The sequence below is a fragment of the Callithrix jacchus genome, chromosome 6 (assembly GCF_049354715.1).
Source record: "Callithrix jacchus isolate 240 chromosome 6, calJac240_pri, whole genome shotgun sequence".
NCBI classification, from domain to species: Eukaryota; Metazoa; Chordata; class Mammalia; order Primates; family Cebidae; genus Callithrix; species Callithrix jacchus.
Genome location: NC_133507.1, coordinates 128,986,616 through 129,012,524, shown reverse-complemented (window position 1 = coordinate 129,012,524; position 25,909 = coordinate 128,986,616). Strand labels below are relative to the sequence as shown.

Genomic DNA, 25,909 nt, shown 5'->3' with positions numbered 1-25,909 from the left:
TTGTAGACAGAGTATACACAACCATTTTTGAAAGACTTTATTCCAAGCCTCATTTTTAAAGCTATGCTGTCATCTGATATGTGTAGTTTTACTTTACCATTTGATTAAACACAATCTAATGCAGAGATCAATCATTTCTTTTATTTTATCTACAACACATTGAAACTACTTATTTATTTATTTTTTTGGCATTTAAGGTATACAACACCACTACAACTTTTTGTTTTGGAAAATAAAGTATTACTGTATTAAAATAAAGGAACAAAGCCATTAGCAAATACAAGTAAATTTTAGTTAGAAAGATATACTCAAAGTGCTTTTTATCCTCTTCCCTCCATACCTGGATATTACTTCTTTTTAAAACAAAGTATGATATTTTCAATGTATAGGAGCCCCACCTTAAATAACTAGTGTTTTATGATCATTTCATTCGAGTAGCCTACCAATCCTTTTTAGGGTAGAGGACAGCCTTCTTAATTTTGAATACTTTTATCTTAAGTAGATACTAACCACTTGGGCAACCATACAAATATAGTCTTTCATCAGAGAAAATAGGCCTTTTCTCAAAGTGCTGGTGAGATTTTGGACTTTGAAAGTTTTTGCTCTTTTTGTTTATACCCTCAGGTGTAGAGAGGAGATGGTATAGTATCATGTGTAAAATTTTTAATTTTCCTATTAACCCAGTATCAGTCTAGTCGACAGTGCCATATCCAGACACATATGCAGGTTCCCAAGATGTATGAAGAGATTCTTAACTCACTAAACAAATGCAAAAAGTAACTAATAAAAGACTGACTAATGCTATAAAATAAGACCAGATACATACGAACTCAGAATGTTACATGAACATCAGGCCTGAAACATTAGAAACAGAATGTATCGTAAAATCACTTAAAATATACTATTGGCTTGATAATTTTGTAATTCTTGTTCTCTCAATGATTCTGTTTTTAAAATTTATTTGGCGTTAAGGTTTAAGATTTGGGGGTTTTTATGATTTATCTTAAAATTAACATAACATTATATACTATGTTTATAATATAGTTTATATATATAGCTTATATAACAAATTTTGAAAGAGTGCTATGTCTAAAAGAAACAATTTTTTAACCAATTCACAGACACACATCATTTTGCTATAATGGTCTCCAGAATTTTACCTCTTAGTATAACAAGTAAAAACCCAAGTGATTCTGTAGTATTACTCATTAAGATTTGTTCTAAGTAGGTGGGAAACATAGCCCAACACTTGATGACAAGATGGATTTGTCACCAACTGGCATTGTCTCCAGTGGTTGTTGGACAAACTAAACTTTCTGTGTTTCAGTTTCTCATCTGTAAAACAAGAGGGATAAATTAAAAAAAAAAGGCCTTCCAAATTTAAATCCTCTGATCCCAGGAACTGAGACCATAAAAACTATGCATAGGCCATGCACGGTGGCTCATACCTGTAATCCAAGCACTTTGAGAGGCTGAGGCAGGTGGATCACCTGAGGTCAGAAGTTCAAGACCAGCCTGACCACACTGAAAACCCCGTCTCTACTAAAAATACAAAATTAGGCGGGCGTGGTGGCACATGCCTGTAATCCCAGCTACTCGGGAGGCTGAGGCAGGAAAAATCGATTGAACCCGGGAGGTGGAGGTTGCAACGAGGTGAGATTGCACCATTGCACTTCAGCCTGGGCACCAAGAGTGAAACTTTGTCTCAAAAAAAAAAAAAGAAAAAAGAAAAAAAAAGTATATACATATAATTGCACGGGCCACATAATAAAATAACATTTATGGTAAAGGAAGTATTTCCTTTTACTATATACTAATACACAAAGCAAAGAATGACACATTGAATAAGAGGTCTCCTAGTCTCTTGATCCTGGGCAAATACAGGGATATTCCCATCCATTTGTACAATCATGAGACTGTAATACAACCTAAGATTATTAGCAGTATTTTTTTAAAAAGCTGTAAGACCAGACTATTACCCAGTGAAGATTCTCTCTTTCACGTCGTGAACACTGTCTCTTTATCTATTATGTTGCTCTGGTCATAACTGTTGTTATGGTTATTAAACAGTTAATTATAGTCCCTTTGCTTAACCTCTAAAGAAGTTTTGCCTTTCCATCTTACCTCCAGAAATTTATCTGATTAGGTTTCCCAACAGTAAAGGGCTGTAACACTTTCATACCCTTTTCCACAGTAAAAACAGAAGTAGTTATTAAAAGTCTCAGCAAAGTGTCAAATGTGTGCTTCCATGACATTTAAAAGAGACTACCTTCAGCAATAGGAGAATGGGAGAATTCCAAAGAGGCTTCAAAGATGAATACAGTATTGATAAGTTTGGGAAAAACTTTTTTGATAAAAATGGTACGAGCAAAAAGGCTTGAACTATAACCCTGAACAGAAATGAGTGAGTTAGTGGCTAATACTGTGTATAGAAAGCAAGGAAAAAAGATAAATGATAATAGCTACTGGGAATAAAGCAATCAACAAAATAAAAATGTAAAAAACTCTGCTTTAATGTAGCTTACATTCCAGTGTATGGGGGCAAGGGAGAGAAAGTAAACAAGTAAAACATGTAAGTCAGATAACGGGAAGTGTGTAGAAAAACAAAGCTGGAAAGAAGGTTGGAGGTTCTCAGTATAATAAAGAACCTTTACTGATAAAGTAGCATTTAAATTCATCTACTCAAGACCTGCACAGATCTATATTTAATCAGGGACAAATTCTGGCACCACTGTTTCCTTACCTATCTATCTATAGCAAGTTAACACAAATCTTCATCAAATTACAAATGAAAGCTCATAATAGAAAGCAAGCCTGTATCACCCCTTTTTTTCCCTCAATCATTAAGCAAAAAGAAATAACTTTCACCTTAAAATATTTTGGCTTTTAGGAAATGCCCCAGTCCTTATTATTTTCAACATTCTAGTTCAAGTTTATAAAAAATAAACCCATCTTCCCTACAACCTAGTAAACTTTTTAAATTCCTAAATCTAGGACAATTTTGACTCTAGAGAAGAAATAATATTCATAACTAATGAAACATATGCTATGATTAAAAAAAAACTAGAATGACCTCAACTAGAAATAAGAAAAACACAGTCCCTTGCACACTAGCAAGTGGGCCACTCCTCCTGAACTTTCACCAATCAAAAATTCCAGGGATTTAGAGAAATCACATGGCAGAACTCCAAAGTTTCCAGGGTAACCATAGCAAAACACATATTTGGGCACATTATTTTTAAACTGACTATTTTGTTGTCACAGTTAGATTTGTTACTAAAAATATTCCTAGAATACTCCTAGAAGTACCTACATGTGATACATAAGTGTTAGCCAGGATGGTGTCCATTTCCTGACCTTGTGATCTGTCCGCCTTGGCTTCCCAAAGTGCTGGTATTACAGGTGTAAGCCACCATGCCTGGCCAAAGCCTGGCTAATACATTCTTATACCCTTGAAATGTTTTAATTTTCTAAAGTGTTACAATGTTCAGGTGCTACACAATAGACTTTAGCTTTCCAAGAATCAATAACTATGTTGTACTGTCTACTGTTTTCCTCTACTTTTTTCCCAGCACTATTTTTTTTGGGAGGTCGCGGGAGGGTTGTTAACTTTAAAATACTTGTCATTTATCTTTACCACATGTCCAACCTGTCAGAGCCGAGATGTATGTAATCAATACTGGAACTTTAGCAAAGGTCCAGGTTTCTGACGCTAGTAACAGTCTATTGATGTTACATACAGCACACCTTCACTGAAACCATACAGGAAAAAAAGCATATTCAAATGTTGTATGCATATACAAATATGTATATATGAACATACACCCCTCAACACATACCGACCTCAACTGAATAAACTTTAGACTAGATTAGACTGATCACACTGTAACAAAGGTTATAAATATTTTAAGGGAACAAGTTAGAGCAGGCAATGTGATAAATGAAAATAAAATTGGTATCTTTTATCAAGCTGAATTTTCTCCACGCTCCTACTAAGGCCTTTCTGCTTTAAACAGCAGACGATTCCTTATTTCAGCCTCCAATCTAGGTATTAAAAAGTAAGAAAAGTTGTACATGAAGTTAACTCTGAGATCTGAATTTGATTAAGATTTAAATTAGAACGATCCAAGATAGCTGATCGCTAACATCTTGGGATTGCAGCTCCCAGTGAAAGCGCAGAGAATGAGAGGACGCCACACTTTCAAATTTTTGTTGCTCACGGAGCAGAAGATTCCCAGTGGAGGAGCCTCACGGGTCGCCAGTGCGACTCTTGTGGCCGGCGCAGCGGTTTCGCTGGCACCTCGGCGCGGCAGCTCTTGGTGCAGAGTAAACGGGACAGTTTCCCCTTCTGACCGACGTTTGGAGCTCCGGGAAGGCAGAGTCGCCTATTACGGACTCAAGAAGGAAGGCAGACTGAAGATTCCCGGGCACAAAAGCACCATCAGTCTTAGCGCCGCTGTTTTGGCCGGCGCAGTGCTTTGCTCATATTTCGGCCCTGGGAATTAACAACTTGGACGTCCACTCAGAGACCTAATTTGAAAGTTGGTAATTACAAAGACGACAGGTGGATAAATTTACAATGATGGGAAGAAACCAGCGTAAAAAGGCCGAGAATACTCAAAATCAGAATGCCTCTCCCTCTAAAGAGGATCACAGTTCCTCATCAACAAGGGAACAAGGCTTCATGGAGAACAAGTGCATTCCATTAACAGAATCAGGCTTCAGAAGATGGATAATAAGAAACTTCTGTGAGTTAAAAGAACATGTTGTAGCCCAATGTAAAGAAACTAAGAACTTTGAAAAAAGGTTTGACGAAATCCTAATGAGAATAGACAACTTAGAGAGGAATATAAGTGAATTAATGGAACTGAAGAATACAATACGGGAACTCCGAGAAGTATGCACAGGTTTAAACACTCGAATTGTTCAAGCAGAAGAAAGGATATCAGAGGTAGAAGTCCAACTTAATGAAATAAAACGAGAAGACAAGATTAGAGAAAAAAGGATAAAAAGGAATGAGCAAAGTCTCCAAGAAATGTGGGACTATGTGAAAAGACCAAATTTACGTTTGATAGGTGTACCTGAATGCGACGGAGAGAATGAATCCAAGCTGGAAAATATTCTTCAGGATATTATTCAGGAAAATTTTCCTTAACTAGCAAAGCAGGACAATATTCAACCCCAGGTAATACAGAGAACACCACAAAGATATTCCTCAAGAAGAGCAACCCCAAGGCACATAATCGTTAGATTCACCAGGGTTGAAATGAAGGAGAAAATACTAAGGGCAGCCAGAGAGAAAGGTCAGGTTACCCACAAAGGCAAGCCTATCAGTCTTACAGCAGATCTCTCAGCAGAAACTCTACAAGCCAGAAGAGAGTGGGGGCCAATATTCAACATCCTTAAAGAACAGAACCTTAAGCCCAGAATTTCATATCCAGCCAAACTAAGCTTCACAACTGAAGGAAAAATAAAATCTTTTATGAACAAGCAAGTACTCAGAGATTTTATTACCACCAGGCCTGCTTTACAAGAGCTTCTGAAAGCAGCATTATACATAGAAAGAAACGACCAGTATTAGCCTTTCTAAAAATATACCAAAAAGTAAAGAGCACCAACATAAAGAAGAATTTACATCAACGAATAAATAAAACAGCCAGTTAACATCAAATGGCAGTAACCCTAAATTTAAATCGACTAAATCCCCCAATCAAAAGATACAGCCAAAACCCAACTGTATGCTACATCCAGACCCATTTCACATGCAAGGATACACAAAGACTCAAAACAAAGGGATGGAGAAAGATTTACCAACCAAATGGAGAGCAAAAATAAACAAATAAATAAAAAGCAGGAGTTGCAATTCTCGTATCTGATAAAATAGATTTTAAAGCAACAAAGATATAGTGGTAAAAGGATCAATGCAACAATACGAGCTAACGATCGTTAACACCCAGATACATAGAGACTTAGACTCAATGAGACAGAAAATTAGTAAGGATATCCAGGACTTGAACTCAGATCCGGAACAAGTAAACCTAATAAATATTTATAGAGCTCCCCACTTTAAATACACAAAATATACATTCTTGTCAATACCACATCACACCTACTCATAGGTTTAAATGAAATATTGATTGGCCATTATTAATACCCATTTTTTTTTTTTAGAATAAAACAACATTTCCGTTCTGTCTCCCTCTTTTTCTTCCTCTTTCCTCCTCTCCTTCATTCCTTTTCTTTCCTTCTCTCAAAAAAAAAAAAAAAATCAACTTGTAGACCTCTAGATCCAGGTTGGCAATGTCTCTCTCACTGCCTGATTTCCTTCCTTCCCTTCCTGCCTTCCTCCCTTAAAAAACAAACAAAAAAAGATTTAAATTATAAGACAAAAATAAAGCTTGAAAATTTGTTTACTCTTATAAACTCTGTATTAATAGTAAACACCAAAATAACCTGACCACCTTCACAGCCACCAAAAAGAGGGCTATATATAGCAAAAGGGAATCTGGTTTTTTTGAGGGGTGGGGAAGATGGTGTTTCACTCTTGTTGCCCAGGATGCTGTGCAATGGGGCAATCTCAGCTCACTGCAACCTCAGCCTCCCGGGTTCAAGTCATTCTCCTGCCTCAGCCTCCCAAGTTGCTGGGATTATGACGTGCACCACCAGGCCCGGCTAATTTTTGTATTTTTAGTAGAGACGGGGTTTCACCATGTTGGCCACGCTGGTCTCAAACTCCTAACCTCCAGTATCTGCCCACCTTAGCCTCCCAAAATGCTGGGATTACAGGTGTGAGCCACCAAGTCTGCCCTGGAATCTTTTTAATACTACTTAAGAAAATAAATTATCTGATTGTATTATATTTAACTCAGAGAAACCGTTTAAGTTCAATATTTTGTATTTTATTAATGCTGTTTTGTAATTACCAGTATATCTGAATGCCATCCTTGGTAGGTAAACTTGTTTTTAAAAAATGTAGCATACCCTATGACAATTCTTGAAGGAAGTATTTAACAGAAGTGTGTTAGAAAAATGCCAGCCAAGCACAGTGGCTCAAGCCTGTGATAATCCTAGCACTTTGGGAGGCTGAAGCGGGCAGATTACTTGAGGCCAGGAGTTTGCAACCTGCCTGACCAACATGGTGAAACCATGTCTATTAAAAATACAAAATTGGCTAGGTGTGGTGGTGTGTACCTGTAATTCCAGCTTCTTACAAGGCTGAAGCAGGAGAATGCCTGAACCCAGGAGGTGGAGGTTATAGGGAGCCGAGATTGCACCACTGCATTCCTGCCTGGGTGACAGTGAGTGAGATTCCATCTCAAAAAAAAAAAGTCATCTGATTTATAGAAACACATCGCATGGTTTATGACAACCATCCCAGAATATGTGACTAAATCTAAAGCTGTAGTGCTTTCTTAAATCAGTTATTTTGTTTTTTTAATTATTTGCAAAGTTTACTTGCCTTGTCTTGTTTTCCTTCAGGTAACACTATATTCATGAATCTGAAACAAGTCTTCATGTATCTGGCCACCAAGAGACAGTGTTGCTTAGCAAAGCAGCAGCCATGACTATGCATTATTTTAGGTAACATTTATATCTCATCTCTTTCCATTCCCCTTTCATTCCAAACACCCACTTAATACTATGTTCACAGCTGTTTACACTTTGAGCATCTTCAAGAAGTGATCTCACAGAAAACTCTATATATGAAGTGTTATTTAATGGAACTGGTTTTTTTTTTTTTTTAAGGAAAAAAAGGATTATATTCTTCCTACAGTTACTTTTATAAAGCAATTTTTATGTTGACTAAAGAATGAAACTGTCTTCAAATTTTAGTTCTGCTTTGTAAACTAGCTCAATGATGAAACTGTAAGGACCCAAAAGTTATTATGCCCTGAAGTTACATATTTACAGCCTACTTACATTTACTTAAGAAAACCAAAGTGATTATGTCAAAATCACTACATCCAAATGGGAGATGAATGTCCCAAATGTTTTTTTTAAAAAAAGCTTATGAAGTAACATTTGCTATTTTGACAGTTGTTTTAAACCAAATTTTGAAATGTTCTTTTTGGTGAATTATTTACAAATTAGACATGGAAGAGTAAAAATTCAGTTTTCCAGAGGTGAGACAGCATGTGTTACAGCAGGAGTCATGAGACAGGAATTCTGGTGTTAGCTGACTTCACAGATGGAGAATAAAAGATGTTAAGAGATTTGTAAGGAATTTTCAAGACTTCAGGGCTATACCAGATAGCCTCCAATATTATAAAAAGTGAGGTGTTCTCTGCATATTTGGCAGTGGAACTATGTGGACTATTATGCAATATGCTAATTATTTTGATTATATTTTGCTTACTACTCAAATAGCAAAGGAAAAAGCCCAAGAACTCAAAGGTACCAAGGATATACTGGAATATATTTAAAAACTGGTTAATCCAGTTTTTATGGTTAATCCATAAAACTGATCAATGGCATGTGGACAACAGTACATACTTTATGTACAGGTTTTGATGTGCTTTTCTTGTTGTTTTTTTGTTTTGTTTTGTTTTTTCTGAGACAGGGTCTCACTCTGTCCCCTAAACTGGAATGCAGTGGCATGATCTCAGCTCACTGCAACCTCTGACTCCTGGATTCAAGTAATTCTCCTTCCTCAGCCTCCCGGATAGCTGGGATTACAGGCATGTACCACCATACCTGGCTAATTTTTGTATTCTTAATAGAGACGGGGGTTTCACAATGTTGGCCAGGCTGGTCTCAAACTCCTGACCTCAGGTGATCTGTCCACCTCAGCCTCCCAAAGTGCTGGGACTACAGTTGTGAGCCACTGTGCCCAGCCTATTGCTTTTGTTTCTATTTTAATCTTAGGGTTCATTCTTGGTGTTGTACATTCTATGGACAAATGCACAATGAGATGTATCCACCATTACAGTATCATACAGTGTGTTTTCCTTTATGTACAGTTTTGATAAAAGACTTGCTTCAAATTTAGACAGCTTCATCTTTAATCTTGAAAGAATCAATATCAAGTTCAACCTTCCACATAGATCTACTGTTTTTTACCATTCCGGTGGTGATTTCTGGTATGGTCATTTTAATTACCACAATCTCATGCTATTTCTCACGTCTCAGAGGCTGGAAGTATCAGATGTAATAAAAACGCAAATTAGAAAACCTTCCTTTTAAGCTTTGGACAATCAATCTGATTTCCTCAGTTAAAAAAATGTCTTCACTTCCTTTAATCTGTAAAACTCTAAAAGGGAATTGTTCTTAACCTTGACCTTTCAGATTTATGACCCTTTAACAGGGAATCACTCATTAAACAAATATTCTGTGCCTACTACATAGTAATGACTACAGAGTTTTCAGCAGAACTGGACATTACTACAGAGTAGTACTCCCATACTATGGGACTATAGCATAATACACATTAGAAACTTTCTCTGGAATTAGGCTAGGCACAGTGACTCATGCCTATAATCCAAGCACTTTGGGAGGCCAAGGCAGGTGATCACTTGAGGTCAGAAGTTCGTGACCAGCCTGGCCAACATAGTGAAACCTCATCTCCACTAAAAACACAAATTAGCTGAGCATGCCTGGAGTCCCAGCCACTCAGGAGGCTGAGGCAGGAGAATCACTTGAACCCAGGAGACGGAGGTTTCACTGACCAGAGATCATGCCACTGCACTCCAGCCTGGGCAACAGAGTGAGACTCTGTCTCAAAAAAGAAAAAAAAGAACCTTTCTCTAGAATGCTTCTACATTGTTGGTGGGAGTGTAAATTAGTTCAACCATTGTGGAAGACAGTGGGGTAATATCTCAAAAACCTAGAGGCAGAAATACCATTCAACCCAGCAATCTCCTTACTGGATATATACCCAAAGGAAGAGAAATTGTTCTATTGTAACAATACATACACACGTGTGTTCACTGCAGCACTACTCACAACAGCAAAGACATGCAATCAACCTAAATGCCCATCAATGACAGACTGGATAAAATAAATGTGGCACATGTACACCATTGAATATGCTACGTAGCCATAAAAAGGAATGAGATCATGTTCTCTGCAGGGACATGCATGGAGCTGGAGGGTATTATCCTTAGCAAACTAATACAAGAACAGAAAACCAAATACCACATGTTCTCACTTGTAAGTGGGAGCTATATGATGAGAACACATGGACATATGACGGAGGGGACAACACACACTGGGGTCTGTCAGAGGGTCGGGGTGGGAGGAAGAAGAGCATCAGGAAGAATAGCTAGTAGATGCTGGGCTTAGTATTTGGGTGATGGGATGATGTGTGCAGCAAACCACCATGGCACACAATTACCTATGTAACAAGCCTGCCCATCCTGCACATGTACCCCTGAACTTAAATAAAAGTTGAAAATAAAAAAGAACCTTTCTCTTAAGAGCTTACAAAAAACTAATGAGATAAAATACATATTACATATGAAAAAGCTTGACAGGTATAAATTAATATAACCACAGTTTAACTATAAATGACTACTTAACACCAGTAATTTTAAACCATAAACTTCTATTTGGAAACAGTAGGAATACAATGAATTGTGGAAAAAAGGAGTATAACTGCCTATTTATGGTAATTTGATGCAGATCTGATTAAGAACATAATGAAATCAACGTATTTTTTTCATGATCTTGGCTAGAATATTTGCTCTAAGTGAGCTGTTTACAAACCTTAACTAATATTGCTTAAAGACAAAAATTTTAATAACCATTAATAAAACAAAAACCCTGAAAACTTCACAAAGAGATAATACAAGAGTGATTAAGACTAGGGCTTACTGTGAGGCTCTACAGAGTAAGTACATCACTTAAGTTCTCCAAGACTTAGCTTAATTATTTGTTAAAAAAAAAAATGAAGGAATGACTCCTTGCTCCCTCTTTATGGATAAATGTTTGTAACTGTGAATCTCCCAAACATGGTAGATTTTATGAGTTATACACTATAATCACAGTCATTATAATAAATTCTCTCATAATAAATAGCAAAGCATTGAAACATAGTTACAGTTGAGCCACAGTTTCCAAAGATTCAGCATCTGTGGATTCAACCAACTATGGATCGAAGATATTTGGGGGGGAAAAAAAACCCCAAAATCCCAAAAACAAAGCTTGAATTTGCTGCATGCTGAGTCCTATGTTGAACCCAAGAGAGTGAAGTGATGAGCAGGCAGTGTATAAGGTATTATAAGTAATCTGGAGATGTTTTAAAGTATATGGAAGGATGTACGTTGGTTATATGCAAATACTATGCTACTTTATATAAGGGACTCCCGCATCCATGGATTTGGTACCTGAGGGGGTCCTGGAATGAGTTCCCCATTGATACCAATGGACAACTGTCCTTCAAATTAAAATGTTTCACTCAAAATTATTTCTTGATTTTTATCTTTGCTTCTTTCATCTGTCACTACAAACTAAGGGATATGGACACAGAATAAAGGGAAAACCTGAGGTAGGTGGATTGTAACTCCAAATATACATTAGTAGCTTTAGTTATTTTTCATTAAATAATGGAATCTTGTTTACCTGGGCCTTCACAGGGTTTTTTTTTTTAATGTTTATAATAATTAAACAAAAATTTGTGATGTACAAACTATAACACCAAAACACAAACAACAAAAGAAAAATTAGATGAACTGGAAATCATCAAAATTAACAACTTTTGTGCTTCAAGAGACACCATCAAGAAAGTGAAAAGACAACCGACAGGAGAAAATTTTTGTGAATCATGTATCTGACAAGAGACTTGTATCTAAAATAAACAACTATTACAACAAAAAGCCAACACAGTTTTAAAATATGCCAAGGATCTAAACAGAAAATTTCCCAAAGAAGATATACAAATGGCCAAATCAGCACATAAATAGAAGCTTGGTATCATTAGTCATGAGGGAAATACATATCAAAACCAAAATGAGCTACCTCTTTGCACTCGGTAGCATATAATAAAAACAACAACAACAAAAACCATAACAACAAGTGTTAGTGAGAATGAGGGAAAATTCAAACCCTCATACACTGCTGGTGGTGCAGTAGATTGGAAAACAGTCTGGCAGTTCCTTCAATGGTTAAACATGGTTACCATAAAATTCCATTCCTAAGTAAATACTCAGAGAAATCAAATCAAGTCAACATAAACGAACGTTCATGGCAGCATTACTCATAATTGTCAGAAAGTCCAAATGTCCATCAACTTACAAATAAAATGTTGTATATCCATAAAATGGACTATTTATTACTTGGCAATTAAAAATGAATACTGATACATACTACTACATGAATGAACCTTGAAAATATTATGCTAAATAAAAGCAGCTCACCACAATGGACACTGAGCTATATGATTCCACTTATACACAATGTCCAGAATAGTCAAACCTATACAGACAGAAAGGAGATTAGTGGTTCCCCAGGGCTGCAGGTATGGGAAGATTAAGAGGTGATGGGTAAAAGATGTGAAGGTTTCTTTTTGGGGGAATGAAATGTCTTAAAACTGACTGTGGTGATAGATGCATAACTTGATGAATATACTGAAAACCACTGAATTGTAAACACCAAATGGGTGTATTGTACAGTTTGTATTTCAATAAAGCTGCTTAAAAAAGAATCTATGATATCCAGTTTTTAACTGTAATACATATACAGTCATGTGTCACTTGATGGTAATATGTTTTGAGAAATTAATTTCACTGTGAAAACAAAACTTAGATGGTATAGCCTACAATGTACCAAGGCTACATAGTATAGGCTACAAACCCATATAGCCTGTTACTGTAATGAACACTATGAGAACTATAACACAATGGTATGTATTATCAAAACATATCCAAACAGAAAAGGTAAAAATAAAAGATATAAAATATAAAAGATAAACAATGGTACATCTGTTGAAGATGCTTATAAAAAATGGAGCTTGCAGTACTAGCAGTTGGTCGGGGCAAATCAGTGAGAGAATGTGAAGCCCTAGGACATTAATACACTATAGTAGACTTCATAAACACCATATACTTAGGCTACACTAAGTATTTTTTTTTTTTTTGAGATGGAGTCTTGCTCTTGTTGCCCAGGCTGGAGTGACAGCAGCATGATCTTAGCTTACTGCAACCTCCGCCTACTGGGTTCACCTGCCTCAACCTCCAGAGTAAGGGATTACAGGTGCCTGCCACCATGCCCGGCTAATTTTTTACTTTTAGTGTAGACAGGGTTTCTTTTGCCATGTTGGCCAGGCTGGTCTCAAACTCCTGACCTCAGGTGATCTGCTTGCCTCAGCCTCCCAAAGTGCTGGGATTATAGGTGTGAGCCACCGCGCCTGGCCAGGCTACACTAAATTTATATAAACAAAATTTTCTTTCATCAGTAATACATTAACCTTAGCTTACTGTAACTTCATATGCATTTTAATTATTTGACTCTCTTGTAATAAGGTATAGCTTAAAACAGAAATACACTGTACTGCTGTACAAAAATCTTTTTTCTATACAGGATTTTTTTTACTGAAAGCAAGTTTATTAATAATGTAAAGCAATAAAAGAATCTAAGGGTTTTTTCCTATTTAACTTTTTTGTTAAACTTTATTTTACTGAGACAGGGTCTCACTGTCACCTAGGCTGGAGTGCAGTGGCACAGTGTCAGCTCACTGCAACCTCCGCTTCCCATGTTCAAGCAATTCTCCAGCCTCAGCCTCCGGAGCAGCTGGGATTACAGGCATGTCCCACCACACCCAGCTAATTATTTTTGTATTCTTTGTAGAGATGGGATTTTGCCATGTTGCCCAGGTTGGTTGAAACTCCTGGGATCAAACAATTCACTTGCCTCAGCCTCCCAAAGTGCTGCGATTATAGGCATGAGCCACCATGCCTGGCCACTTTATAAAATTTTTTGTTAAGAAGATGTTCACACACACATTAGCCTAGGCCTACAAAGGATCAAGATCATCAATATCACAGCCTTCCACCTCCACATCCTGTCCCACTGGAAGGTCTTCAAGGGGCAATCAATCATATGCATGGAGCTGTCACCTCCTATGGAAACAGTGCATTCTTCTGGAATACCTCCTGAAGGACCTATCTGAGGTTCTTAATAGGTTTGTTTACACTAGAATGTGACCACTGTTGTATATGCAACCTGTCATTCACCAAAACGTCCTTATATAATGCATGACCATATATCTTTATCTACTAAGAAGGACTGGGAGTCAGAAAATCTACATTTCAGCCCAATTCATCATTTCATTCCTCTGTTTATATCTTACCTCCTCTTATGTGAAACTCAAAGCTCCCTCCCTCATACTTAGCATTCCTCATAGTGTGGATCTATAATCTAATAGTTTCTTCACCAATTTTTGAGTATATCAAGTTAATTATACCTCCATGTCTTCATTTTTGTTGTCCATTCCACTGCCTAGAATACACTCCATTTTATCTCTACTTATCTAAGTTCTTCAGTAGTTAATTTAAATTCTACTTTTCCCACAAAACTTTTCCTAACTAAACCCCTTCTCTTCTGAACTCTAAAGCACCTCAAGACAGTGAAAAATCTGTCACATACTCTGGCACGTTTAAATCATTCTTTCTTATACTATGTCATCCCACTATACCATAAGTTTCTTGAGGGTAGGAACCATATAGTCAGGCTTTATTGTTTATAGCAACTAAAACAATTTTCACTTAATACCTTGGTATTATTTTTATAAATGTCTAACTGAATACATTTTCTTGTGATTATTTCACCAACTATAGTAAGTCAGTGGTCAATAAATCTTCACTGAATAAGTGACTAATAAATGGCAATACATAAAGTCAAGGTGTTAGTTACTATTGATCACAGCAAACAATAGAGCTACTACTGATACTCAGAAGAAAATGATTCCCCTTTAAGAATACAAATAGGGCCAGATGCAGTGGCTCATGCCTGTAATCCCAGCACTTTGGGAGGCTGAGGCAGGCCGATCACTTGAGGTCAGGAGTTTGAGACCAGCCTGGTCAACATGGTGAAACCCTGTCTCTACTAAAAACAAACAAACAAACAAAAAAGCCTGGTGTGGTGGCATGTGTTTGTAATCACAGCTGCGTGGGAGGCTGAGGTGGCAGAATTGTTGGAACCCAGGAGGTGGAGATCACATCACTGCATTCCAGGCTGAGAGACAGAGCGAGTCCTCTCAAAAAAAAAAAAAAAAAAAGTACAAACAATTCAGAATAAGCAGTAATTTTCATTTCAGTGATGATAAACAAGATACTTGTGTCCCCTACTGCCAACTACATATACCAACAGGGATAAAAGCCCTCAAAAATAATGGTTAGTCTTGGGTAAATTACAAACATTTTTAGTTACATCTATACTGTCATACAATTACAACCAAAAACTTACGAACAGATAACCAGATCCTTAATACATAGAAATTCACTTACAACTGATGAAAGAAACATCTTCGATTCAGACAAGATTTACTAATCTTTGGGGAAAAGATACATTTTTTCATCATTGTTGTAAGTCAACTTTTGGATCCACTCTGCTTCTGAACTATTTTATTAATACTTCCCATTTAACCTTATCTTATCTAACTAAATGTCACTTCTCTTCTTTCAGAAAAAACTTACCATCAATTCCTCAGACCTCATCCTCTCAAAACCTTGCCTTTTTTAAGATTACTTTTAGAGATCTTAGAATCACCCAAGAAGAAGAAAACGGAAAGGGTGTTTTTCATCTTTGTTCACACAGCTAGTCTCGTGGTAAACTCTTTTATCACCTTATTTTAACCCTAAGAAAAGGCAACTTAGGCATGTATAAGTTTATCAAGAAGAACTACGGTTTCTTTTTTAGAAGTTGAGATTTGTGTACCTAGCTTCGAGAACTTTTTAATATATAGCAATTTTTCATCACTGGAGATGTATAATATATGTATTAAATTACAGGTAATTATTCATCACTGGAGAAATGTCACTACCTTCTTATCTGTTGGAATAAACGCCAGAATATGGTGTTTTTCTAAGCTACCTTTTTTTTTCTGGTAGCCTAGAAGAAAATAAGCAAAAATCTGGGCAAAATATAATATAAGGTGAGCATCCCTAATACAAGTACCCAAAATCTGAAACATTTTGAACACTGACATGATGTCACAAATGAAAAATTCTACACCTGACCTCATGTAACAGATCATAGTCAAAACTGTTTCATGCACAAAATTATTACAAATTTTATATAAAATTACCTTCAAGCTATGTGTATAATGCATATGTGAAACAAATAAATTTCATGTTTAGACTTGGGTCATATCCCCGAGATAGCTCATCACGTATGTATATGCAAATTTTCTAAAATCTGAATAAACCCGAAATCAGAAATACTACTGGTCCCAAGCATTTCAGATAAAGGATTCTCAACCTGTAAAACCTATCTTCATAGTGCCTTGTCTGGCAGAGCTTAAAAGAAGACAGAGACAGAGACAGAGACAGAGAGAAGCACTTTGTAAATATTTTAATCATTTAGCGGGTACAAACTGCACATAGCATTATTTTATGTATTTATAAAACAGCATCTCGCTCTGTCACCCAGGGTGGAGTGCAGTGGCGTGATACTGGCTCACTGCAACAACCTCTGCTTCCATGGCTCAAGCAATTCTCCTGCCTCAGCCTCCCTAGCAGCCGGGACTACAGGCATGTACAACTATGCCCAAATAATCTTTGTATTTTTTGTAGAGATGGGGTTTCACCATATTGGCCAGGCTGGTCTTGAACTCCTGATGGCAAGTGATCTGCCTGCCTTGACCTCCCAAAGTACCGGGATTACAGACATGAGCCACCACGCCTGGCCAAATAGCACACAGTAATATTTTAAATCAAATAATAGTAAAACCTCAAAACAATAGTAAAACAATATTCTTACATTAAAAACTTTGGCACATGTGATCAATACATAAACATCAACCTGGGCATACACAAATGATATACCATGACAGCTTTTTTTTTTTCTGAGACAGAGTTCTGCTCTTGTCGCCTAGCCTGTAGTGCAACGGTGGGATCTCAGCTCAATGCAACCTCTGCTTCCCGGGTTCAAGCGATTCTCCTGCCTCAGCCTCCTAAGTAGCTGGGATTACAGGCAGCTGTCACCATGCCCGGCTAATTTTTCTATCTTTAGTAGAGACGGGGTTTCACCATGTTAGCCAGGTTGATCTTGAACTCCTGACCTCAGGTGATCCACCTGCCTCAGCCTCCCAAAATACTGGGATTACAGGCATGAGCCACCGCATCCAGCCCCTGACAGCTTTACTTAGTGATGTTTTTTGGAAAGAGATTTGTGTCCCTGCTGCTATATTATTACCATTTTCCAAGTGTAATCAACTTAAAAAACCTATAGTGTATACGATTTAAGGATAAATACAAATAGGATGTATATTTAAAATGTGCTATAGCATTTGGGCGTGGTGGCTCATGCTTATAATCCTAGCACTTTGGGAGGCCAAGGCAGGCAGATTGCTTGAGCTCATGAGTTCAAGACCAGCCTGGGCAACATGGCAAAACCCTGTCTCTACAAAAAAATACAAGAAAGTCAGCTGTGCCTGGTGCCATGTGCCTGTCGTCCCAGCCACTCAGGAAACTGAGGTGGGAGGATGGCTTGAACCAGGAAAGAGAGGTTGCAGCGAGCAGAGTTTGCACCACCGCACTCTAGCCTGGCCTGGGTAACAGAGCCAAATCTTGCCTTAGGGAAAAAAAAAAAAAAAAAAAAAAAAAGGTACTATAGCTCAATGCTGTTTTGAAAAGCTAGAGAGAAAGAAAATGGTAGAGAAACTTAATTTGTGCTTTAGCTGAAATACATATTACTTGGTCCAACTGGTTGACCAAAGATTTCCACAGGGGGGAAAAATCATCTATGCAGTAAAGTTTATCATCTCAGCAATCACACGGGTGAATCTCACTATTTTTAAATTAAGGTACAAAATATAAAACTCACTCATAATTACATTAAGAAATATTAGAAAATCATCAAGGTAAGCTGACAAGTATGTAAAAAAAAAAAAAATGAATTCAAGGAAAAAATCTAGTAATCAGCCTTACTGGGTAATAATATCCCATGAGTTGTCTGTTGAAAAAACTCAAAAAACACTGGACTATATGAAATATTCTTTCTCATTAAGAAAGCAAGTTACAAAAACCTTTTTTTGGCCAAAATAGTAATTGAAAGAAGTAGTCTGTTCAGAACTGTAAGAACCTCAACAGAAGAGTTAAATTCACCTTGTGAGCTAATTCTTAACCTGGCTTGCTTGCCTCCTCATATATATCTTGATCATTTTACTAAAACTTTTAGAAACTGGAGCTAAACAGGAAATGAGGCACTTCAAATAACAATTTCCTGTCACGAACTATTAGTTTTCATTCAAATAAAGTTTTTCATTTAAAGAAATAAAGGCAAAATGGCAGTTTACCTGAGTTTAAAAGGTCATATAACCTAAAAATAGAATCAGCTCACAAACTACTTAATAAAGTCTCCTTATATAATAAAATGCCTCAAATTGTATGTTAAAAAATGAAGAGGCTCTTTATGTGTTGATACAGAATTGCCAAGCCATATTAAGTGGTGAGGTAAAAGCATGATATAGGAGAAGAGTGTACATGTAGTATGCTACCATTTGTACAAAAAGGGGGAGACAGTACATGAATAATTGATTGTGGTTGCATTAATTAAATACCTCTGAAAGGACAAATAAAAAATTGCTAACACTTAGGTAATCGGGCAAGAGAATGTAGGGCATTTTGCTGCATTATATTTTATGTTTTGAATTACATACCACCTGAATGACTTACTCAAAAAACCAAACTGGAAATATAAAAAATATACTCTTTACTTCACCAAAGGTAATCACTTTTTCCTTTGACTGCTTTCTTATGACAAATACTTTGCCTTAGTCACTATGTCCCCAACAGTTCCTTGAGGGTAGAGATAAGACAGTGTAATTCATCTCTGGATTTGTTGTAGCTTCTGACCCACTGTATTACATAAAGTAGTAATAAATAATTTTTAAAATGGCCGGGCTCAGTGGCTCACGCCCGTAATCCTAACACTTTGCGAGGCCGAGGTGGGTGGATCACCTGAGGTCAGGAGTTCATGACCAGCCTGGCCATCATGGTGAAACCCCACCTTTATAAAAAAAAAAAAATTTTTTTTAAATAACAGACCAGCTAGGTGTGGTGGCTGACACCTATAATCCCAGGCATTCAGGACCAGCCTGACCAACATGGTGAAACCCTATCTCTACTAAAAATACAAAAATTAGCCAGGCGTGGTGGTGTGTGCCTGTAGTTCCAGCTACTTAGGGAGGTTGAGGCAGGAGAATCACTTGAACCCAGAAAGCAGAGGTTGCAGTGAGCTGCGATCATGTCACTGCACACCAGCCTGGGCAACAGAGCAAGATTCCACTTCAGGAAAAAAATTAAAACAAAAAAACCTGGCCAACCCTTGAGCACTTGTACAATGTCTGGAATTTAATATGTTATTACTTTATAGTTAACCCCACAATTCTAAAGTAGTTATTCTACATTGATCAGCAAAGCAAGTGAGGTATTGAGAAGTTAAAATAACTTGCCCAAGAGCCCACAGGCAGGAAGTTAAAATAAAGCTTAAGGGACTAGCTATCATTAGTTATAGCCCTAAGGTACTTTCTGTATCTCTCACAATCTTATGAAGTAAGTATTATTATAACATATTATTACATATGAGGAAACTGAGGTTGAGAAAGATTAAGAAACTTCCTTTGGGACACAAAATTCCTTTAGGGTAGGCACATGATAGTAGTGGCAATGCTTGGATTCAGACCCAGGCCTGTGATTCCAAACCTCATGCTATTTCAACTACATTCTCTGTCACAGTGAGTGCTAAATAAATATTTTAATTACCATAAACTGTTGTCTCAAGTGATACTGTAGTAAAGATGAGTTCACAGGTGGGTAAGAAAAAAAAAATCCTGCATTTTCCATCCTTACATCTTGCTATGTTCCTAAATTTAGATTTGAGCTCTATTCAATAAAGAAGCCATGAAAGTTACACCATTTATCAAGGTATTTGCAAAACTATGTCACAAACTGGCTGTAAAAAAGTTTATGCAACTCATATTTGATAAGCTATTTATGGAATAAATAAAATTATAAATGTCAGTAATATACCATAAGCATTAGGTTAAAAATAATTTTCTCTACTGTTATAATGAGGAGGAAAAATTTAAAAATAGGTGAAGGAGAACACATACTCGGTTTTACCATAACCATACTGTACCCAAACAAAACCAAATGTCTTAAGAATGAGAGACAAATAAAGCTACTTTTCTATGAAGAAACCAAAAATTCTAATGAGACCTAATCAAGAATATGAGTTTCAGAAAGTATAAAAAGAAAGGTGCCATTTTTATAAATCAATTTTCTAAGTTTTTTCAGGCTCCTAATGGAATAAAAAATTCATTCAAAACAGGTAACAAGTTTTAAATTCCCAAAGAGGTGTTCTTTTAACATTCTTCAGGCCAGTTCTGTCAAATAATTTATTAGCTTTCTAAATACAGGTGTTCATGAAAAAAAAAAAAAATTCAAGCAGATCCAGCTGTAATTTTTACTGATGGCTGGGACAGTACGGAAGTACAACTTAGTAACATGTTCCAGATGAATGTTCAAATATTAATGAATATAAAAGTTTGAAGTCTCACCTGGAATTCCTAAGAATCACAAATTATAAATGTATAAATAATAAAGTAGATCAGGCATGGCGGCTCACACCTGTAATCCAAGCACTTTGGAAGGTGTAGGTGGGCAGATCACCTGAGATCAGGACTTCAAGACCAACCCGGCCAATACGGTGAAATCCCGTCTCCACTAAAATACAAAAATTAGCCTGGCATGGTGGCCTGTGCCTGTAATTCCAGCGATTCCGGAGGCTGAGGCCGAGATTCATTTGAACCTGGGAGGCGGAGCTTGCAGTGAGCCACGACTGCGCCACTGCACTCCATCCTGGGCAACAAGGACACTCCATCCTTCATAAATAAATAAATAAATAACTCTTGGGGAAGACTAATGAAAGAACCTATCAGCAAATTTTTTAAAATTTTTTTGAGACGGAGTCTTACTCTGTTGCCAGGCTGGAGTACAGTGACGCGATCTTGGCTCAACGCAACCACTGCCTCCCGGGTTCAAGCAATTCTCCTGCCTTGGCCTCCTGAGTAGCTGGAATTATAGGCACGGGCCACCAGATCTGATAATTTTTGTATTTTTAATAGAGATGGGGTTTCACCATGTTGGTCAGGATGGTCTCAATCGATTGAACTCAAGACCGTCCCACCTCGGTTTCCCAAAGTACTGGAATCGCAGGCGGGAGCCACCATGTCCGGCCATCAGTAAACAATTTTTAAAAAATCTAACAAACGAAAAGTCATATATACATACATACATACATATATGTATGTATGTATGTATGTAAATTTTGAGACGGAGTCTGTAATTCCAGCTACTTGGGAGGCTGAGACCGGAGATTCCTCTAAACCTTGTAAGCGGAGCTTGCAGTGAGTTGCCACCACTCCACTGCACTCCATCCTGGGCAACAAGAGCCAAACTCTATCTCAAATATTTTAAAATATCTCTTGGGCATGACTAAAAAAGAACGTATCAGCAAACGATTTTTGTTTTTTGTTTTTTTTTGAGACGGAGTCTCGCTCTGTCACCAGACTGGAGTGCAGTGGGACGATCTCGGCTCACTGCAACCTCCACCTCCCGAGTAGCTGGGATTATAGGTATGCACCACCAGACCCACTAATTTTTGTATTTTTAGTAGAGATGGGGTTTTACCATGTTGGCCAGGATGGTCTCCATCTATTAACCTTGTGATCGGTCCGCCTTGGGTTTCCAGAGTACTGGGATTACAGGGATGAGCCGCAGCGCCTGGCCATCAGTAAACAAAAGAAAACCTCACAAATGAAGAGGTATATGTATGTGTGTGTGTGTATATGTATATACACATATATGTATATATATAATTTTGAGACGGAGGCTGTGTAATCCCAGTTACTCGGTAGGTTGAAGCCTGAGATTCGCTTAAACCCGGGAGGCAGAGTTTACAGTGAGTTGCGACAGCGCCACTGCACTGCATCCTGGGCAACAAGAGCGAAACTCCGTCTCAAATAAACTAACTTTTGGGCAAGATTAGAGAAAGAACACATGAGTAAACAATTTTTTGTTGTGTTTTAAGACGGAGTCTCGCTCTTGTTGCCGAGGCTGGAGTGCAGTGGCGCAATCCCGGCTCACTGCAACCCTCTGCCTCCCGGGGTTCAAGAGATTCTCCTGCCTCAGCCTCCAGAATAGCTAGGATTATAGGCATGTGCGACGAGACCCGCTAAATTTTGTATTTTTAGTAGAGACGGGGTTTCACCATGTTGGCCAGGATGGTCTCCATCTATTGACCTCGTGATCCGCCTGCCTCGGCTTCCCAAAGTACTGGGATTACGACGAGCCGCCGTGCCCAGCCATCAGTAAACAATTTTTTAAAAATCTCACAAAGGAAGAGTCATATACATATATACGTATATATACGTGTATATATACGTATATATACACACACACATATATATATGTGTATATATACACACACACACACATATATATATATATTTTAATTTTGAGATGGGAGTCTATAATCCCAGCTACTCCGGAGGCAGAGGCCCGCTTAAACCCGGGAGGCAGAGCTTGCAGTGAGTCGTGACAGCGCCACTGCACTCCATCCTGGGCAACAAGAGTAAAACTCCATCTCAAATAAATAAATAAATAAATAAATAAATAAATGAAAATATCTCTTGGGCAAGACTAAAGAAAGAACATATCAGTAAACAATTTTTTGTGGTTTTTTTTTCTTTTTTTGAGATGGAGTCTCACTCGGTCACCCAGGCTGAAGTGCAGTGGAACGATCTTGGCTCACTACAACCTCTGCCTCCTGGGTTCAAGCAATTCTCCTGCCTCAGCTTCCCGAGTAGCTGGAATTATAGGCGCGAGCCACCACACCCGGCTAATTTTTTTTTTTTTTAGTAGAGACTAGATTCACCATGTTGGTCAGGCTGGTCTCCAACGCCTGACCTCAAGTCATCCGCCCACCCAGGCCCCCCAAAATGCTGGGATTACAGGCATAAGTCGCTGCGCCCGGCGTATATTACTATTTTTGAGACGGAGTTTCGCTCTTGTTGCCCAGGCTGGAGTGCAATGGTGTGATTTTGGCTCACCCTCACCTCTGCCTCCCGGGTTCAAGCGATTGTCCTGCCCCAGTCTCACGAGTAGCTAGGATTACAGGCATGCGCCACCACGCCCGGCTAATTTTGTATTTTTGGTAGAGACGGGGTTTCTCCATGGTCAGGTTGGTCTCGAACTCCTGACCTTAGGTGATCCGCCCGCCTTGGCCTCCCAAAGTGCTGGGATTACAGACAGGCATGAGCCACCGCGTATAAGCTTAACAAGAAAAAAAATTCTACTCAACTGATGGTGGCTTGCAGAACATCATTAAGGAAAAACAGTAACCTACCATTATCAATACTGTAATAATTTTCTCAGCGATTGGAAGTAAAATCATTTTCCCAATATTTATAGAGAACCTCTCTTTACTGTATCTTATTTTCTTGGCAATGACAAATTGATAATGTGGTCTTTTTTAAAGAGAAGCAATACAGCAAAGCAGGTTTTGGAAAAGTGACTTACATAGAGAAAAATAAGACACTGTTTCTACTGCTAATTAATATTTGTTCCTAACCAGAAGCCTTGTGTGTATCAATCACAATGCAACCATACAGTGACAGACAAATACTTTTAAAACAAACTTGTTCATCTTTTGCACCACCTAAAATAACTGCTTGGGGCTTGACTTTTAAATCAGGAAATGAGCCATAAATATAAAAGATTTCAAGAGGCAGCAATCAAAAGTATCTTCCACTAAACCTTTAGAAGGCAGTCGTAAGCCGAGGTTAGAATTATAACTTGGGATGGCATTACAAACTTAAATAGGTCATACGACATGTCCTTTAAAAATTGTCTTTTAATTTTTAAATGACTTTTCTGCTGTCCTTTTTTCCCAACAGGCAAAGAAAAAATACAGCTTGTGGCTTAAATTCTCAGTCTCAAGACCGGGGTTACCTACTGCATGAGAGACAAATAATGGATACTTAAAAGTCTATTTTTAGAATTAGTATTCCGTCTCTCATTAAAGTTCACACAGAAATTTGTGGGAAATATGGTAGGGGGGTGGGACTGAGGGTGTAGGGAGAGTCAGATGACCCAAAACGCGGTTGACAAGGCTGCACCCCGCGAAATGATGTAAAACAAGAGTACGTCCGCTGATACTCGTTTCAACGAAGTGTTTCAAAGTGATAATTACCTTATTGAAAAGGGTTAAAACCGAAACTGTTTTCAAACACCAGCTTCCCTTTTATAAGATTCCAACAGTTCTTTAAAGTTACTACAAATGTTTTTTTTTAGCACCCTTTCTCCCAAAAAGCATGCATTTCTATGACTACAGGATTAATTAAAAAAAAAAAAAAAAAGGCAAGGGGGTGAGGGAGTCAAAAATTCCCCCCAGGCACAAGCCCTCATCTCTCAACTAAGCAACACAGGGCAGAAAGCAGCATTTCCTCAACGGTGTGGGAGCGGGAGGGAAAGGGCATGAATAAAATACAGCACGAGAGGAAACCTTGGGTTTCGAACTTTATTGCACAAAGAGTGGAGAGAAGAGTAGGTCAGACGTTGCAGCTCTTCCCCTTGCGAAGCGGGCATGGCAGACAGCGAGGCCACCGGGAAGGCAGCAGGCACCTTCACCTCCTCTGCCCTCAACTGTCGCCTTCTTCCTCCTCCACCCCCACTGGCACCCAGGCGGCGGCTGCCCCGGAGGCCGGGCCGGGTCGGGTCGGGGGCGAGGCGGGCGGCGGGGGCCGGATGAGCGAGCTGCGCTGGGGGCAACTCAGGGCCGAGCAGGCGGCCTCCCCCGGGGCGGCTCCCGGATCCCGGCTCCCGGCTTCGCGCCCGGCCCGGCGGCGGCGGCGGGAACGCGGGCGCCAGCTCGCCGCGGCCGGCCGCCCGCACACACCCCCGGCCGCCGGCTCCCACCCCGCCCGCCGCCCGCCGCCCGCCGCCCCCCGCCATGAGCGCCGCCGCTGGCTGCAGGCAGAGTCGCTGCCGCCCCGGCCGCCGCTGGCTCCAGTCCGCCGCCATTATTCTTTGTTCGCTGCGAGCGGCGGCGATGTTGTGGGGCTCGGGCGGAGGCTCCATCTTTACCGCGGCCCCTCCTGCGAGGGGAAGGCCCCAAGCGCGGGTGTCCGGCGCCTCCCCGTCCCCCCTCCGTCCCCCCGGCTCTCTCTGGCTCCTGCCTCCTCCTCCTGCTCCTCTTACCGGTGGTACAAGCTCCTCCGTCACTGCTTTCGTTCACGGCCCGGATCTCGCTGGAGTTTTATTCTCTCCCCCACGTAACACACCGCGTCAAACTACACCTCCGCCGCGTCACTCACCAACACTCCGCTTCTCCCAGCCGCCCGGGCCACAGGCAGCAGCAGCCGCCGCCGACTGAGGAGCCGCAGCCAGGGAGCCAGCCAGCGCCGCCCAGTGCCGAGTGCGCAGCGGCCGCGCACGGAAACAGCCGAGCTCGGCCCGGAGGAGCTCGAGCGGCCCCACCCCCGCGCTGGGGACGGAACTTGCCGAAGGCCTTCGGGCTTCTTCGGGCGAGGCGAAGAGGTTGCGCCGGTAGAGGAAGGCGAAGACGGGTTGAGCCCCGCGCTGGGAGGGGTGGTCTAAACCGCTACGCTGCGTTCGAATCGATAAAGCCGGCGGCGGAAATTTGAAGGAGGAAACGGGGTTTGTGTGTGGCCCAGTGGGGAATTCCCGAG

The 25,909-nt window shown here is 39.4% G+C and overlaps 1 protein-coding gene across 8 annotated transcripts in view; it reads right to left on the bottom strand.

Annotated features, from left to right (window-relative positions):
• The window catches only part of CREB1 (cAMP responsive element binding protein 1), an 82,964-nt gene extending 57,334 nt beyond the window's left edge, over positions 1-25,630 (bottom strand). For 5 of the 8 annotated variants that reach the window (XR_004744822.3, XR_013519078.1, XR_013519076.1 and 2 more), the window contains exon 1: positions 25,419-25,630. The gene's annotated coding sequence lies outside the window, so the exon portion shown is untranslated. The remainder of the gene's footprint in view (positions 1-25,418) is intronic. The other 3 variants (XR_013519077.1, XM_035305471.3, XM_035305473.3) reach the window with 1 other exon arrangement.
• Positions 25,631-25,909: the final 279 nt, after the last annotated feature.